The sequence below is a fragment of the Echeneis naucrates genome, chromosome 22 (genome assembly GCF_900963305.1).
Source record: "Echeneis naucrates chromosome 22, fEcheNa1.1, whole genome shotgun sequence".
NCBI classification, from domain to species: Eukaryota; Metazoa; Chordata; class Actinopteri; order Carangiformes; family Echeneidae; genus Echeneis; species Echeneis naucrates.
This window is the reverse complement of record NC_042532.1, coordinates 1506051-1521437: the sequence shown is the minus strand read 5'-3', so window position 1 is coordinate 1521437 and position 15387 is coordinate 1506051. Positions and strand designations below refer to the sequence as shown.

Here is a 15387-nt window from a genome sequence, read left to right as displayed (position 1 = left end):
CTACTGCACAGGATGTGCAGAGAGTGTGTGCATGCTCCTTGCAGACATATTTCTTGCATTACAGGCCAAGCTGGTCTTAGAATCATGTCGGGTGGGGCAAACCTGACACCTGCCACGTTTCTTGCCTGTGGTTTGTCCCATTGGAGGAGTTGGGGTGTTTGTCTCTGTCTGTATGTTCTTCACAATAGCTGCAGCAGCTGTTGATGCTCTTGGAATGCACCATCTTCTCTCAGTCTGAGGTTTCACCAGCGCATTACCAAGCTGCTCCAGGAAATTCCTCCTTCAGCTAAATTTTCCCCTGTTCCAGTCCTTGTTTATTTCACATCATATCACAAATGCATTGTATGCAGTCACATCAATGATGTGGAAGAAGATGACAAGGGGCCAACGGGCAGTCATACGCGACAGCTATATGTAGCTCTGACCTTGTCCAGGTTGTCCACCCTTCCCTTTGTCTCATTGTAGTCCAACACCATTTGTGTTTTGTTGTCTTCTCTGCTGCTCAGGGCAGCATCTTTGGGCATGGTGCTGAGAAGCAAGACATTTTCCCTTTCTTGGGACAATAGGAGACCACACAGTTGCTTTATCAGTGAAGGCAAACACTGATACCTTCCTGTTCTTGACAGCAAGAAGTTCAGAGGGAAGCTCTAGTTCATTCTTTTTCACTGTCCCTAACATTGTAACCTTCCTTTTGAGCGTTTCCACACCCAGGGCACAAGATATGAAAAAATTATCACATGTAATATTATGACCATGCAGGCCTTCAGCCATATCAAGCACAACCCTTGTGCCCTGATTTTTGCTTCGCCTGTGTAAACTTGCATATTACAGGCAAAGCTGGACTGTGCATCACATGTTGCCCATATTTTGATGCCATATTTGGCAGGTCTGCTTGGCATATATTGCCAGAATGGACAGCGCCCACGAAACGCAACCAAGCATTCATCAACAGTCACGTGGAGGCCTTGATTGTAAAGCAGGGGTAAACGTTGCACCCACTTGTACCACACATCCCTTATTGCTGCAAGTTTGTCACATTTTCGTCAACCCTACCTTGTTTTATTGTCATCAAAGTGTATGGCACAGGACAAAACTTGGAATGTCTTCAGAGACATGGTGGCTGGAAATATTGTCCTTCCAGTCTCAGCGTTCCAAAGGCTTGCTTTTGCTTCACCTTTTGATCTGTAAACTCCTGCCAAAATGAGCAGGCCAATGTAGGCTTCCAAGTCAACTTCCAAGCTTCCCCATACACACGCTTCCCCTCTAAATTTGTCATCCCAAGAACAATGTTTTCAATTGATGGTGTTATGAAGAGCTCAAATGATGACTTGATGTCTTCAAAATGACTGACTGCATATCTGGTTGGGCCTGGATCCATTTTGATAAAATTAGCAGCGTTAAGTCTACCCTGGTGTTGAAGTGGAGAAAGGGACCATATTATCTTCCCATCTTTGGAGAGGATCATGTCTGCTGGTGATTGAGTGACAACAGGAGGGTCAACACACTCATTCTCATCAAATGAGAATGCCTCCAAATTAGGGTCCTCCTCAACACAATCCTCTGTCTTAGACACATTCTCCTCTATGTAATTTTCACTCTCAAAGAGTTGTTCCAAAATATCACTGACAGTAAACCTTTTCCCAGAGGCCATTTTCAAGGGAGAGAGAGAGCATGCAGATTGCAGTATACACATAGCACAATGAGGAATGATTTGGATAGAGAGCAAACTTTTATAGGAAATTAGGAAAGTCATGAAATATGAAGCAAAAAAAAAGTCTATGTATGTACTATTATTTTTTGAATGATAAACACTGAATGGGGTCAAATTGACCCCAAGGATAATAGGAGGGTTAATGTTACGCAGTGTATCATCTACGTTACACTAAAAGAGTGATGAATACATACCACTTTGGATTATATTTTTGTGCTTGTCCAGCTCTCCCAAAGAAAGCCTGGCTCTGTTGAATTTCCTTCGTGGGCCCTTTAACTCAAAATGATGTCAACAAAATAAACAGCAACTTATGCTAACTTAACCTAACAGACTTGCTTAATGACACAAAAAGGGTGTTAATATATACACAAATGCTAGCTTACACAGACACACACCTTAATACCAACATCATTTAAATCAACAAACTATTCCCAATAAAACTAATTGTTAAACAAACAAAGGAAATAAATCAGCACATCACAAAATTAATTAAATTAACTGGATACCAGCAGGCAGAACCCCCCCGCTCCGGCACACCCAGTTGGCCTCTTCCACTTCCTGCCTGCCAGAGTATAAAAGGCTATCTTTACTGGCACCGCTTCCTTTGGCCAGAGGAAGACTTGCCTGATCCATAATTCTGAGAAAAAATAAGTAAAAGTAAGTGAAACACCATTTAAAGCAAAGAATTTTAATGACAGAATGTTAACTAAGACGTGTGCACTCAAATTAGCAAACAAACTGTTGAAACTATAAAATGTGTGCTGTATGAAAACAAAAGACGATGTGTACTGTCATTACTTGAAATGTTTGCATGTAAATGATGCTTCAAAGACCACATCTCACTCCATGTCTCACTCACTATAGTTTGGGACTAATTTATGAGCATTTTGCAGGAGGTTTATTCCATACCCTGACATTAGTGTATGGAATAAACTCATGTGATCACGCTACCTCTGAGTATCAAAGACAGGAGTGTTTACTGGAGAGAGACCCACATCATCATTTAAATATTTAAATTCCTGCTATTGTGTCAGGGAGGCAATTCTTGGACTCCCTACCATTCTGTTAATGAATATTAAGAGGGACATTTTCCTGAGGGTGAGGTTCCTTTTATTTATTCCCTTTTTTATTCCAAACTCTCTTCTTATGCTCGGTTGTTTCTTTCTCAAATTTAACTGTGCATTAATCAGCTTGTGTGGTGTGTGGTGTTTGCATCATTACACTGTGTTGACCTGACTGATATCAAGCAGAGCACAAGACAAATGTTCTGCGTGAGACAAACGAGATCAAAGTACACAGTATAGTGTACTTATATTCTGGGGTAACAGCCTAACAGCAACAGATTACCACTGCTGCAGTCTGAAACTGATTTCTGTTTATTTTGTGTGTGGGCACAAAAGCACACAAGCTGGTAGACTTAAAGAGGGCTGCTGAGACAACAGCAGTGCTACAGGATGTGAACCTACAAGTAACAAGTTAACAGAAGCTAACTACCAGCCAAAACAGACAAAACCACAAAGCTGAATAGATAACTAAGACAGATCATGTCTTCATCATGTTGTAACTTCCTGGCTGTTGGTTGGTGTGCCTCTGATTCTATGCAGGAGTTGGACAAATGTGAGGTCTCCCTGTTTTAACAGTTGTGCTGTTTATGCATGAAGGCAGGCATTGGAAGACCTGGCTGTGGACCCTTAGTATTTTGGACATTACAATTTTGAGCATGACAGCATAGTGGTTCGTGGTGTTGCACCACAGTAAGAAGGTTGCGGGCTTGGCTCACAGGCCTGGGAACCGAACCTGGACAGTGGGAGGAAACCCACGCAGGCACAGGGAGAATATACGAACTCCACACAGGAGTTGTTGATTTTATAGGCAATTTCTTTTATTAAATCAAAAATCAAAATCTGCTGCCTTGTTTTAAGCTAAACATCAACCCTTAATTTTGTCTAATAGTCCACAGCCACCGTTTCTTTAGATCCAAATCATTAAGTAACTGGTGAAAAGCTGGTTCTACTTGTTCTTTCTTTGAATTGCTACAAAAAGGCACACTACAACTGCTATGACTCTGACAAGTTGTGTTTGTTACAGGTGAATTCATGGCCGCCGTCATGTTGTAGAATTTTTTATCCCTACTATGACGCCTTCCAGTTAGTGGAATACAGGTGTGTGAAAAGGGTCCATTATTTATAGCAATAAAAGACAGCTAAAGCTAGCTTACTTCTATACTGTCAGTGCAATAGTCTCAGTCTTAGTTCTGCTAGACCTGAGTGCTACCTTCGACAGAGTTGACCATGTGATCTTATTACAGAAGTTAGAAAACTGAGTGGGAATCTCTGGTACTGATCTAAACTGGTTTAACCCTTGTGCAGTCTTAACATTCTGTATACTCCCCTTGTCCTATGGGTCAAAAATGAGCCACCTTCACCAATGCTTAATTGAATTTTAAATCCAATATCTATTCTGTATGATGAAACATCCTGTTATTTATCAAATCAAAAAAATTTTATTAAATTTTATCATACACTTTTTTTTTACAGTGAAAAAAGACGTTCACCAGTGAATGTGTTTATTTTTTTTTTCTTTCTTTTTTTTTATTTTACCACAATCCAACTGTCATAATAGTTTTTTTTTTTTGTTTTGTTTTTTTATACAGTAAAGGTTTATTATTACTATAATATCAATGTAAAAAAAAATATTTAATTAATTTTATTGAAAGGAAAAATAGCATTCAACAATATGGAACTTTTCCAACTGTTTATTTGTTAATATTCTTTAGGAAGTGAATTATCAAATACATCTCTTTTCTCTTCTCTTTTCTTTTCTAATAACAAAATACCAAAACGTTGCTTAACATTGAACATTAGCACATGTGGGACAGTATGTGCAAACGTGAGCATGAGCTTTGCAGGAGTATTTCTCACACGTGCAGCAGACAACTTTCATCTTGCAGTCCTTCTTCCATGGGCAGAAATTGCATCTTTTTCCTGAGCAGCTCTCACAATTGCTGCAGAGGCTTCTGTGCAGGGGAGGCGCTCCCTGCTTGCGATGCATGCATCTCAAGGACATGATGTACTTTGTTGAAATTAGCAACAGTGTCTTGGACCAAATGGCTATGACCTGTGGGGTTCTCTAGGGTTAATCCTGGGATTCCTATTGTGCATGTTATCAGTCGCCTCAAGACTCTCTCTATAAAACCTAATAACCAGGTTAGAAATCTAGGGGTAACTTTAGACTCAGACCTGAACTTTAACAGCCACATTAAATCAATAAAATCAGCAGCTTTTTATCTTCTATAAACATTGCAGGAATCAAAGGATAGTCTGTTTAAACCAGACTTGGAGAGACTAATCCATGCATTTGTCTCCAGCAGGTTAGACTTTTGTAACGGCCTGCTTATTGGACTCTCTAAACAAGCTGCAAGACAGTGGCAGTACATCCAGAATGGACCAACCCTCTCCAACTCTGAGAACCTAGGGAAGTGGTCTCCTTGTGGTCTGGACTAAACATGATATGGCTGCATTCCAGTTTAATGCAGCGAAAGTCTGGAACAGTCTTTCAGAAGATGTGAGACAGGCCTCAACTCTGACAATATTTAAATCCAGGCTGAAAACACTTTTTTTTAGCTTTTAATTCATTCATTGATTATTTTGTTTTTGTAATGATTTTATCTGCTTTCTTATAATCTTTTGTATCTGTAAAGCACTTTGAATTACCCTGTGTATGAATTGTGCTCTATAAATAAACTAGCCTTGCCCTTGCCTTACTGTTAAAAGCCAGTGTAAAGGAAATTAATTGATTTTTGTCAAATGAAAAAGGGGAATCATTTTTATATTTAGTTTTATAACGCAAGTGCTGTCAAATAATTTATTTCTTCCCAATTGTGAGTTAGTTGAGATATTAGTGCAGCTTCTTTGTTATACTGGGAAACCTATACCTAAACCTCTTACTTTGGGTGAGGGCGGGATACACTCTGGACAGGTCACCAGAGTTTAGAAGGCAAAAAACACAGAGATGGAGAACCAGTCACACTCGCACCTACAGACAATTTAGAGCCACCAATTAGCCTCAAAATGTGTCTTTGGACGTGGGAGGAAACCCACGCGGGCACAGGGAGAACATGCAAACTCCTCACATAAAGGCCCCAGGCCTGGTAAACAAAGCCGCAACTTTCTTATTGTGGGGCAACAGCGCTAACCACTATGCTGCTGTACTACCCCACACAAAGACTATAAATTTGAGTGCAAAATGAAGAGTGAACAAAGAGGAAGGCCAGAATGGCATAAAATAATCATATGTAAATAAACAACACTAAATGCCATGATGCTTTTAACCAAACTTTGGGGCTGCCATCTTTAACCTTGTAAACCAAACATAGAGAATCTAATGTAGAAAGACATGACATTAAAACAACTAAACCAAAGAGAAGCCAGCAGTAGCTTGATGATGACCCGCCCCCTTCAGCCAGCGGGCACCAATCTTTATCTGTTTAAAATGTGCTCTGTCATTATTCAGGAATAAACTCACTGACAGATTGTAGAAGCATTTAATCTCTGAATTTGGTCTCTGTTGCTCTACAGAAATTATTTAACTCTGGAGAGAAATTGACTAAAAAATACTTTCTGTCATTCCCAGCTTTTAACCCCATCTGTCTCAAACTATGAGTAACAGTTTTCTTTCCAATAAAAAAAAGCTGATGAACAAAGTGCTATTTATTCTACCTTTTTCAGTTTCCTGTCTCTGGACTTCCTCAATTGGTAGCTCCATACAAATTACCTTTCCTATTATTGACTTATCTATAATATTATTGAAGGATCTATAGAAATGACTGATATTTCTTACACTTACCTTGAGTTATTTGCCAGGGGCAAATAGGCATGTTCATGTGGAACAGATTACATGTAACATAGTGAAGAGAGATGTACCATACTTCCTGGTCCAATGCTAGCGGTTCTCAGCCTCAGTATCAACTCCCAAGATAAATGAGAGAAAGTTTTCAGCTCATTAATATTGAGTGATGGCAGTGTCAGATAGTGTATCTTGTTTTAGGAGGCCAAAGGCTAAACCACAAATGGGGACAGGCAATGCTTAAGTATAAAAACATCCATGCAATGAAAGTGCTGAGATATACAGGCTTGTGACACACTGGGGTGTTTAAACATGTGGCAGAGTGATCAGTGCTAACGTTCATCACACCTCATTCCACTGTGTTTTACTCAGTATGCTTCTTTGATGTATGGCTCCAGTCATTGGCTGGCAGCAGTGGTGACAGCAGGAAGATACATGGCATGATGGTGCAGTGCTCTTGTTTGAGCTTATGATAGCCCTCAACTTCTTTATGAACTAATATTCCTCAATGGTCTCAGATTTTTTTTTTTTTTTTGAATATCTGTATAATGTCTTTTGTGTTTATTATCCCTCACAGATTACCTTCTCTTTCCCTGGTGCTTAACCTGCTTCTTTTATATGTTGTGACCATGAAAACAGTTTCCCTTTTCTTTTCACTCTCTGCACTGTAGAATGATTATTGAGGCCTACGAGCTGCTGAAATTTAATTTCTCCACATAAATCTCCACAATAGGAGAAGGAAATTAAAGTTGCCATTACTGTCGGCGGTATTATCGTATCCTCACTTAACCTGCCATTCAGGAGGAATGAAACATTTATACTTCAGCCCCTCCATTCTCTAAAACCCCTGTGTATCATTGTGCTATCTATGTGTGGGTGTGTGAGAGGGCCAGAAGAAGAGAGATTAGCATAGTAGGGATATTAATATGTGAAAGGTTTATATTTTAACCAAGCCTGTCCATTTAGTGCACACCTGTTCTGAACATGTTTTGTACAGTGTCTACAGAACAGATATGATTTTTGACTGAAATTGTTGGAAATTTTGGGAATCGTTTCCAGGTAGGCACTTTATTTCCTCATCTACCTTTCCCACCAGCTAATCATCTCAGCAATCTCTGTGCAGCTCATAATAACAATGCCATGAGCACACACACACGTACATGCAAGCACACACACACACACACCGACAAAAAGAAAAAAAAAAAAAAAGGAAAAAAATCAATTATGCTGGCCCTGACCAGAAGTGTCTCATTATTTCATAGGCAATAACCTGAATGATAGAGTAATAAAGAGCAATTTATTTGGAGAGGGGAAAGTGAGGGAGGAGGGATGAACAGAAGATGGATGTGTTCAGATAGACAGATCTAATTAGCCTCATCTGTGCTGCAGCTAGCTGCTCCACTAAGACTAATCCTGGGCTTCAGCTAATGACCAGCAACTCACACCTCCTCCATCGGCCTTGGGCATCAGTCCCACCTCTGTGACGTGGGGATGGATAGAGCGGAACAGAAGGATGGAGGAAACAACATCAACCACAACTATCACATTTCTATCCAGCCTCCTTCTACTTTTGAAAAAAATTAGCTTTCTGCATGAAGTGCAGATTCAGCTATGCTAACATTCATTCATTCATCTTCAACCGCTTATCCGTTTCCAGGTTGGGGGATATGTTAACATAGTATTTTTAGATATATGATTGACAGATGTTGTGCACTGCAATAGTACACTATGTCTGTATCTCCTGAGACCCTGGAGGGATTCCTAGTTGGGAAATAGAAAACATGAAATGCTGTTTTAGCATGTTGCAAGTAAGTTTTTTTTAGTACTATTGTGGCTTCCATTTAAAATGTGTACAGTGCAACGGTATAGTGGTTAGCGTTGTTGCCTGTGATGGCCGCACTTGCAGCCAAACAGCTACATTGAAGTTGGTATCAAAGCAGGCACTTACACTTTGGTTTATTTTACATTAGTAGTTTATTTTTTTTCCTCATTTATTTAATCTTAATTACATTTCACATTACAAACTAATAAATGACAACACACTGGATTTTTTTTTCATACAGCATACTCTTTTATTTTACAGTTTACAGTTTTACAGTGACAGTACACTAGTTTCTATTTGTAGCGCACACATTTGGTTAACTTTTGTATAGTCATTAGTTTCTTTAAGTTGTTCTAATGTATATTTTCTGAGTTCCCAGTGTGGAGGTGCTGCTCCTGAAGAACATCTGGTTAGGCCTGGCCAAAAGGATGTGCACCAGGAAATTAAGCTGTTAAATACAAGAAGTGGCCAATTGGGCCAAACCAATTCTTCCTTATAGGGAGGAACTGTTTATTTTCAGTTTAGTTATATTGTTTGTTTCTTTTTGAATACTTAGTTTTGATATTTTGGGGTTTGGTTAATTTAGTTGAGTTAATCATTTTTGGGGGGGTTATTATGTTAATTATTGGTTGGTTGTGTGTGTCTGTCTGTTATCCCTCTTGTGTCTTTTCTGTTCGCCATTGTGTTCACTTCGGCAGGTCTGTTTGTCGGGTTAAGTTCTCTTTAGTTGCGTTGACCTCTTTGACCTCTTTAATGGGCCCAGAACTTTATATTTGTATTTCTTTTTTTTTTAATTTTGGGATAAAATAAAAACACTCTTTTTGAAACTCACCTGACTCTCCTTTTGTCTGCCAGTTCACTTCCTTACATTGCCCGACAATAAGAGAATTGTGGGTTTGGTTCCTGCGACTGGTGCCTTTCTGTGCAGTTTCCCTGTGTCTACGTTGGTTTCCTCTGGGTGCTCCAGTTTACTCCCACCGTTCAAAGACATGCATGTTGAGATGCATGCTCATAGGTCTGAGTGTGAGATTGAGTGATTGTTTGTCTGTCTCTGTCTCTATGTGTTGGCCCTGTGATGGACTGGCGACTTTACCAGGGTGTACCCCACCCTCGCCCATTGTGAGCTGGGATTGGCTCCACCACCCCCCATGACCCAGAAGTAGATAAGCAGCGGAAGTTGAATGAATGATTTAAAATGTCCTTGGATGATGAATCAATTTTAAGGATCAGATAGTGTTCGTGCCTGCACCTTTTAAAGAGGCCTCTGCGTTCACAGGAGCAGACAGTAGCAGATAGTAATCATTAGTTTGCATGCTAACTTGCTCAAATGCTAAGAAGAAAAGGCATGATAGAAATAAAAACCTAACCAGAGGTAACTCGACCTCTGGAGGCCACTCTTTGTGAGTACGGACATGAGGTTTCCTCAAGACTGTTAAATGTGGAAATAGCAAAATGATTAGATCTATACTTTATAAATTGTTTTTGGACAATAGCCTAATGCACTCAAAAGCTCAGAAATATATATAAGACTGAACACCATAAACTATATAGATGCTGGTGTTACATTTATTTATGTAACAAGTTCCTTGCCAGTCCTGATGGAAAATACTCTTTTGCGCATGTATTTTCTCACAGCATTGCTGCCATGTACAGTCAGGTTCAGAAATATTTGGACATTGACACAGTTTTCAGCATTTCAGGTCAACAGAGTAAGAATTGCAACACATTTTATATGTGCGCTCCGCCTTTTTAAGGGACCAAAAGTAATTTGACGAAACAAAGCAATCATTAATCAAATTGTCACTTTTAATTCTTGGTTGCAAATCTTTTGCAGTCAATGATAGCATAAAGGGGGCAGCATGGCGGCGTAGTGGTTAGTGCTGTTGCCTCACAATAAGAAGATTGCCTGTTCGGTTCCCAGCCTTGGCCCTTTCTATGCAGAGTTTGCTCTGTTTGTTCTATGGTCTAGGTTTCCTCGCACCGTCCAAAGGCATGCATGTTTAGGTTAAATGGTGACTCTAAAATGACCGTAGGTGTGAATGTTGAATGTTCCTGCAATGCCTGCTGCTCCCTTATCCTCATGAATTCCATACTACAGCATGAGCTTCATGTTCCTGTCTACACCTGTTTTGATTATCCCCATCTCCTGCTCTCATTCTCACCCTACACTACTCTACTCTACCACTACTTGCTCTCTCTCTCTGTCTCTTTCTCCCACTCTCAACCCAACCGGTTGAGGCAGATGGCCTCTGGTTCTGCCCAAGGTTTCTGCCTCTTAAAGGAAGTTTTTCCTTGCCACTGTTGCCAGGTGCTTGCTCATCGGGGGATCTGTTGGGTCTCTTTAAATAATTAAATAAATATATTTAATATTTAATAAATATTATTAAATAATAATAAAGAGTTTGGTCTAGACCTGCGCTATATGTAATGTCCCTTGATGTAACTTTGTTATGATTGATCACTATACAAATAAATCTGATTGGATTTGATTTTGTTTGAATGCGAGCGTTTGTGGTTGTTCGCCCTTTTGTTTGTCTGGTGACCTGTCCAGGGTGTACCCTGCCCCTCGCCCGATGTGAGCCGGGATTGGCTCCAGCAGCCCGCGACCCGGAAATGGAAAAAGCAGTAGCAAAAGCAGAAAAGTTGGATGGATGGACAGCATAAAGTCTCAAATTCCCCATAACAACTGGGATTCGTTCCTGCCTCTGCCTCTGCCAGGCCTCTACTGCAGCCATCTTCAGTTAATACTTTCTCTTGGGGCATTTCCCCTTTAGTTTTGTCTTCAGCATATGAAATGCATGCTCAATTAGATATAAATCAGAATTCATCCTGTTTCTTTTGTCAGCAGTTACGTCATCAATAAATATAAGTGAACTACTTCCATTGGCAAACATTCATGCCCATGCTATTACACTACAACCAACATACTTCACTGATGAGGTTGCATGCGTTCAATACTGAGCACTTCCTTCCCTTCTCATTACTCTTCTCTTCCCATTCTGGTTTGTCTCTTCTGTACATAGGATGTTGTTCCAGAACTGGACAGTCTGGACAGATGTTTTTTGGCAGACTTTAATCTGGCCTTCCTGTTTTGAGGCTCACTGAAGGTTTACACTTTGTACTGACTCCTATTTATTCAGGCCATTGAAGTCCCTTGATTGTTGACTTTGACACAGGTATGTCTACCTCCTGGAGAGTGTTCTTGATTAGGCCAACTGTTGTAAAGGGTTTTTCATCACCAGAGAAATTCTTCTTCTGTTATCCACTACAGTTGTTATTGGCGATCTTTTGGGTCTCTTGGCTTTGTCAAGCTAACCAGTGCGTTCTATCTTGTGTGTACTAAACAGTTCATTTGGCCACACCTAATGTTTTTGCTATCCCTCTGATAGGTTTGGTTTGATTTTTTAAGCCGAATAATGACTTGCTTCACTGATAGTGAAAGTTCTTTGGACTTGACATTGAGAGTTGCCCTCACCAAATTCCAAACACAAATACCAAACTTCAAAATGAACCCTTAGGTGCTCCTTATAATTAATTAACAAGGGAATAACACGCTGGCCATGGAACAACTGAGCAGTCAATTGTCCACTTATTTTTGTTCCCCTAAAAAGGTGGAGGGCAAAAATAAAATTTGTTTTAATTCCTACACCGTTAACCTGATATGAATGTAAATAGACTCAAATTAAAACAGAGTGTCTGCTCTTAGAGCACATCTTGACTGTTTCCTTTCAAATCCATTGTGGTGGTGCACAGAGCCAAAATGCTGAAAATTGTGTCAATGTAGAAATATTTATGGACCTGACAATAAATAGGTGTTACTTTTCACATTAGTTGCAGAAAATGTGACTGATGAATCCAGATATGTTTTTTTTATTCCTCTAAAATATGTGTTTCATGGTTCTAATTCCTGACTGTGCAATGGATTGGCAACCTGTTCAGGTCATCTCCTCTCTATCCCTGTCCTCATTCTGCAGGTGGTGACTCATCACCATCCCATGTTCCTGCAATGCCTACTGCACCCTTATACTCATGAATTTCATACAGCATTATTTCTATGAACTTCATGCAGCATAATGTTCCTGCCTGCACCAGTATTGAATTTTCATTTTTTCATCCTGTGTGTCTTTCTCCCCCTCCCTGCTCTCTCTCCCTCTCTCTCTCTCTCTCTCTCTCTCTCTCTCTCTCTCTCTCTCTCTCTCTCTACCCAACCAGTCGAGGCAGATGGCTGCCCTCCCGAGCTTGGTTCTGCCCGAGGTTTCTGCCTCTTAAAGAAGTATTCCCTTGCCACTGTTGCAACATGCTTGTTCGTGAGGAGATCTGTTGGGTCTCTTTAAATAATTTTATAAAGATTTTGGTCTAGACCTTGTCACACCGTGGGGAGGTTGTCTAACTCTAACTCTCCTCTCGTTTCAGAACACTTGCCCTTCCTCATGTATCCTGTGCGTCTTCATGATTACCAATTGTCTCCACCTGTTCGCCATTTCGCCCACAGCTCAAATAGTCTGTCTTCCCCTTGTCTTGTGCCAGTGTGTCGTCGTTTCTTGTCCCACACCAGCGTTACGTTGTTGAGACGCACTTTTGTTGCTATCTCAGCCGGGCCGGGAGATGACAAAACACCGCTGAGGAGTCAGAATGTTGAATCAACAAGAGTATTTTATTTAGCGCTGTCTGCAGAGAGCGGAGATCACATAATACACTTCAACAGTGCACCAGGAAAAGCCAGGGGTGATCTGATCTGAAGTTGTTTGTGTTTGAGTTTGTATACTGACAGGTTTGTTCCTCCTTGAAGGAGGTCCAGCCTGAGCGTGGCCTGTTCCTGATTGGTAAATTCTATCTACTGTTGTGGGTTATCGGCCAAGTTCTCAACTTACGTTTCTAAGACGTAGTCTCTTATGTTTTCTCGTTTTTGGTGAGAAACAGAAAGTTTTGTCTCGTTTTTGGTGAGAAACAGAAAGTTAGTTTACCACATTCCAGGGCGGCGTGACCTGCATGTATTTTAGACAGGTTAAACTAGTTCAACTGAAATTTTGCTCTTTCTGGTGCATTACATATCCATTTTAATATCCATCAATCCCCCTTTTGATCTCTTCAAAGAGATCACAAACAGAAAAATAGTAAATAGCGTAATCCAGTGATATACAGAAAATTAAACAAAAACTCAGTAAAAAGAAACCCTGAATTAATAAGCGAAAGGTACACACATCACCATCAACTAAACTCCAAACATATCCCAGACCTCTTGGTAGAGCCGCACATGCTATCTGGGAGGATATGGGGACCATGACATGGAGTACAAAAATGTCTCAATCATCATTTGCCCGTTAATCAACGTAATTGTTTGAGGAGATAAAGCTAAGGCACTGTGGGTGCAAGTCATCTAGTGTCAGTAGGCATCATGGTAACAGTAGAATTTTAAACTTTGAATATGGAAACAGTGAGTCTTTTCTCTCCCTCAACCTCGGAACTCTCCGATGAGGCCTGTAACAAGGGCATCATCTGATGAGGCGGAGATTTACCTTCAATGGCCGTTGTAATGACGCGGTTAGCCAGTGAACGGAAGCAGGGGATACAACAACAACCACAGAGGGTGAGGATGGAGGCGAATACAGCAATTGAAATTAGCATCGAGGAAACAAGAGATTTATATTTACCGAACGCCTGCATCCAATTATCCCACATCGAGGTGTCAACACCTGAGTGGTCCTTCATTTTCTTATTCAGAGTTCGTAAACCATCAATAGCTTTAGTAAGGCGACCGTCCGGCGCGGTGTTATTGGGGATGAACGTGCAACACTGCTCTCCGAAAATGGCACATACTCCTCCCTTTTCGGCCAGGAGCATGTCCACGGCGACTCTGTTTTGGAATGCCATAAGAGATGAGGCTTTCAGTTGCTCATGTACGGCACGGAAACCTTCCTCAGTCTGGTTGCCGAGGCGCTGGACATTGTAATGGATGTAATTTATTCTGTCCACATTTTTGTTGATTGTGCACCACCAACATAGAGACGATTCAAAGCCTGCCGCAACCTGATCAACTATTTTATACTCGTCTGGGACGCCGCGTGGAACACCTATGGCATCTATGTATGTCGGGTCGTCAGCATGTAACCAAGGATTGTTAGCTGACCGTTTAACTCTATCGCCCCACTCCGTAGGTATGAGAGTATTGGACTTTGTCATTAAGTCATCAGCCGAGATGGGGTATACCTTCACTGGGAGCAAAAGAGTAATCAAGGCACAATGGCCTGTAACATTGCGAGGTAAGCCATCGTAAATACTGTCCTCACCACACCACCACCATATATCAGCTCGGGCAACAGGAGAGAACCCAGTTGGAACTGTAATGTTGTAAGAACAAAGTGCGGGGTTTAACGAGCCTATTTTAGTGCCAGTCGAATTAAAGGTTATACACGTGAAGTTACCTGGAGCTACTCCTGTTGAGAATATAGGTTTTTTAGAAGCCGTACTAAACACTGGGAATATTGTGTCCCATAGTGAACAATTTGAATCTTTCACCACTGTGTTGTTCATGACCTCAATAAGGCATGATGGGGGTATGTCAGCCGGCACAACTCTCAAAACCAGGCGGGCGCCAAGGCAAACGACACAACTGGAATTGACAGTGGTGGCAGCTTGTTCTGCCAACAGCAGCCAATTGTTGTAACTAGCAGAAATGCCGGTGGTAACTTGGAACAGTTCATCTGCAGGCCCTAAACTTGTGTTGCTGCGGCTGCGGAACACTATGATCTGAGCATGTAGGTCCCGTGCTTTGACAGAGACGTCTGGAGTTGATCGGGCGGGGTCATAACATAGCGCGATTTGGACTAAAGGGGCTCCGTATGTGTATTGAAAGAGTGAGACAGATAGACAAACTTTGATTGTAGTGTTGTACATAAGTATGAGTCCGTGATTGGTCTTAGTTATAGTGAAATTGCGTCTATATGTCTTAAAAATTCCCTTCGACCAGCTACTCCAGTCGTATGTGGTTTCCCCGATTAGTGAACCCCAC

The 15387-nt window shown here is 40.9% G+C and overlaps 1 pseudogene; it reads right to left on the bottom strand.

The window, feature by feature from the left end:
* On the bottom strand, positions 1-1651 carry LOC115036140 (piggyBac transposable element-derived protein 1-like; annotated as a pseudogene).
* Between the last annotated feature and the right edge of the window lie 13736 nt (positions 1652-15387).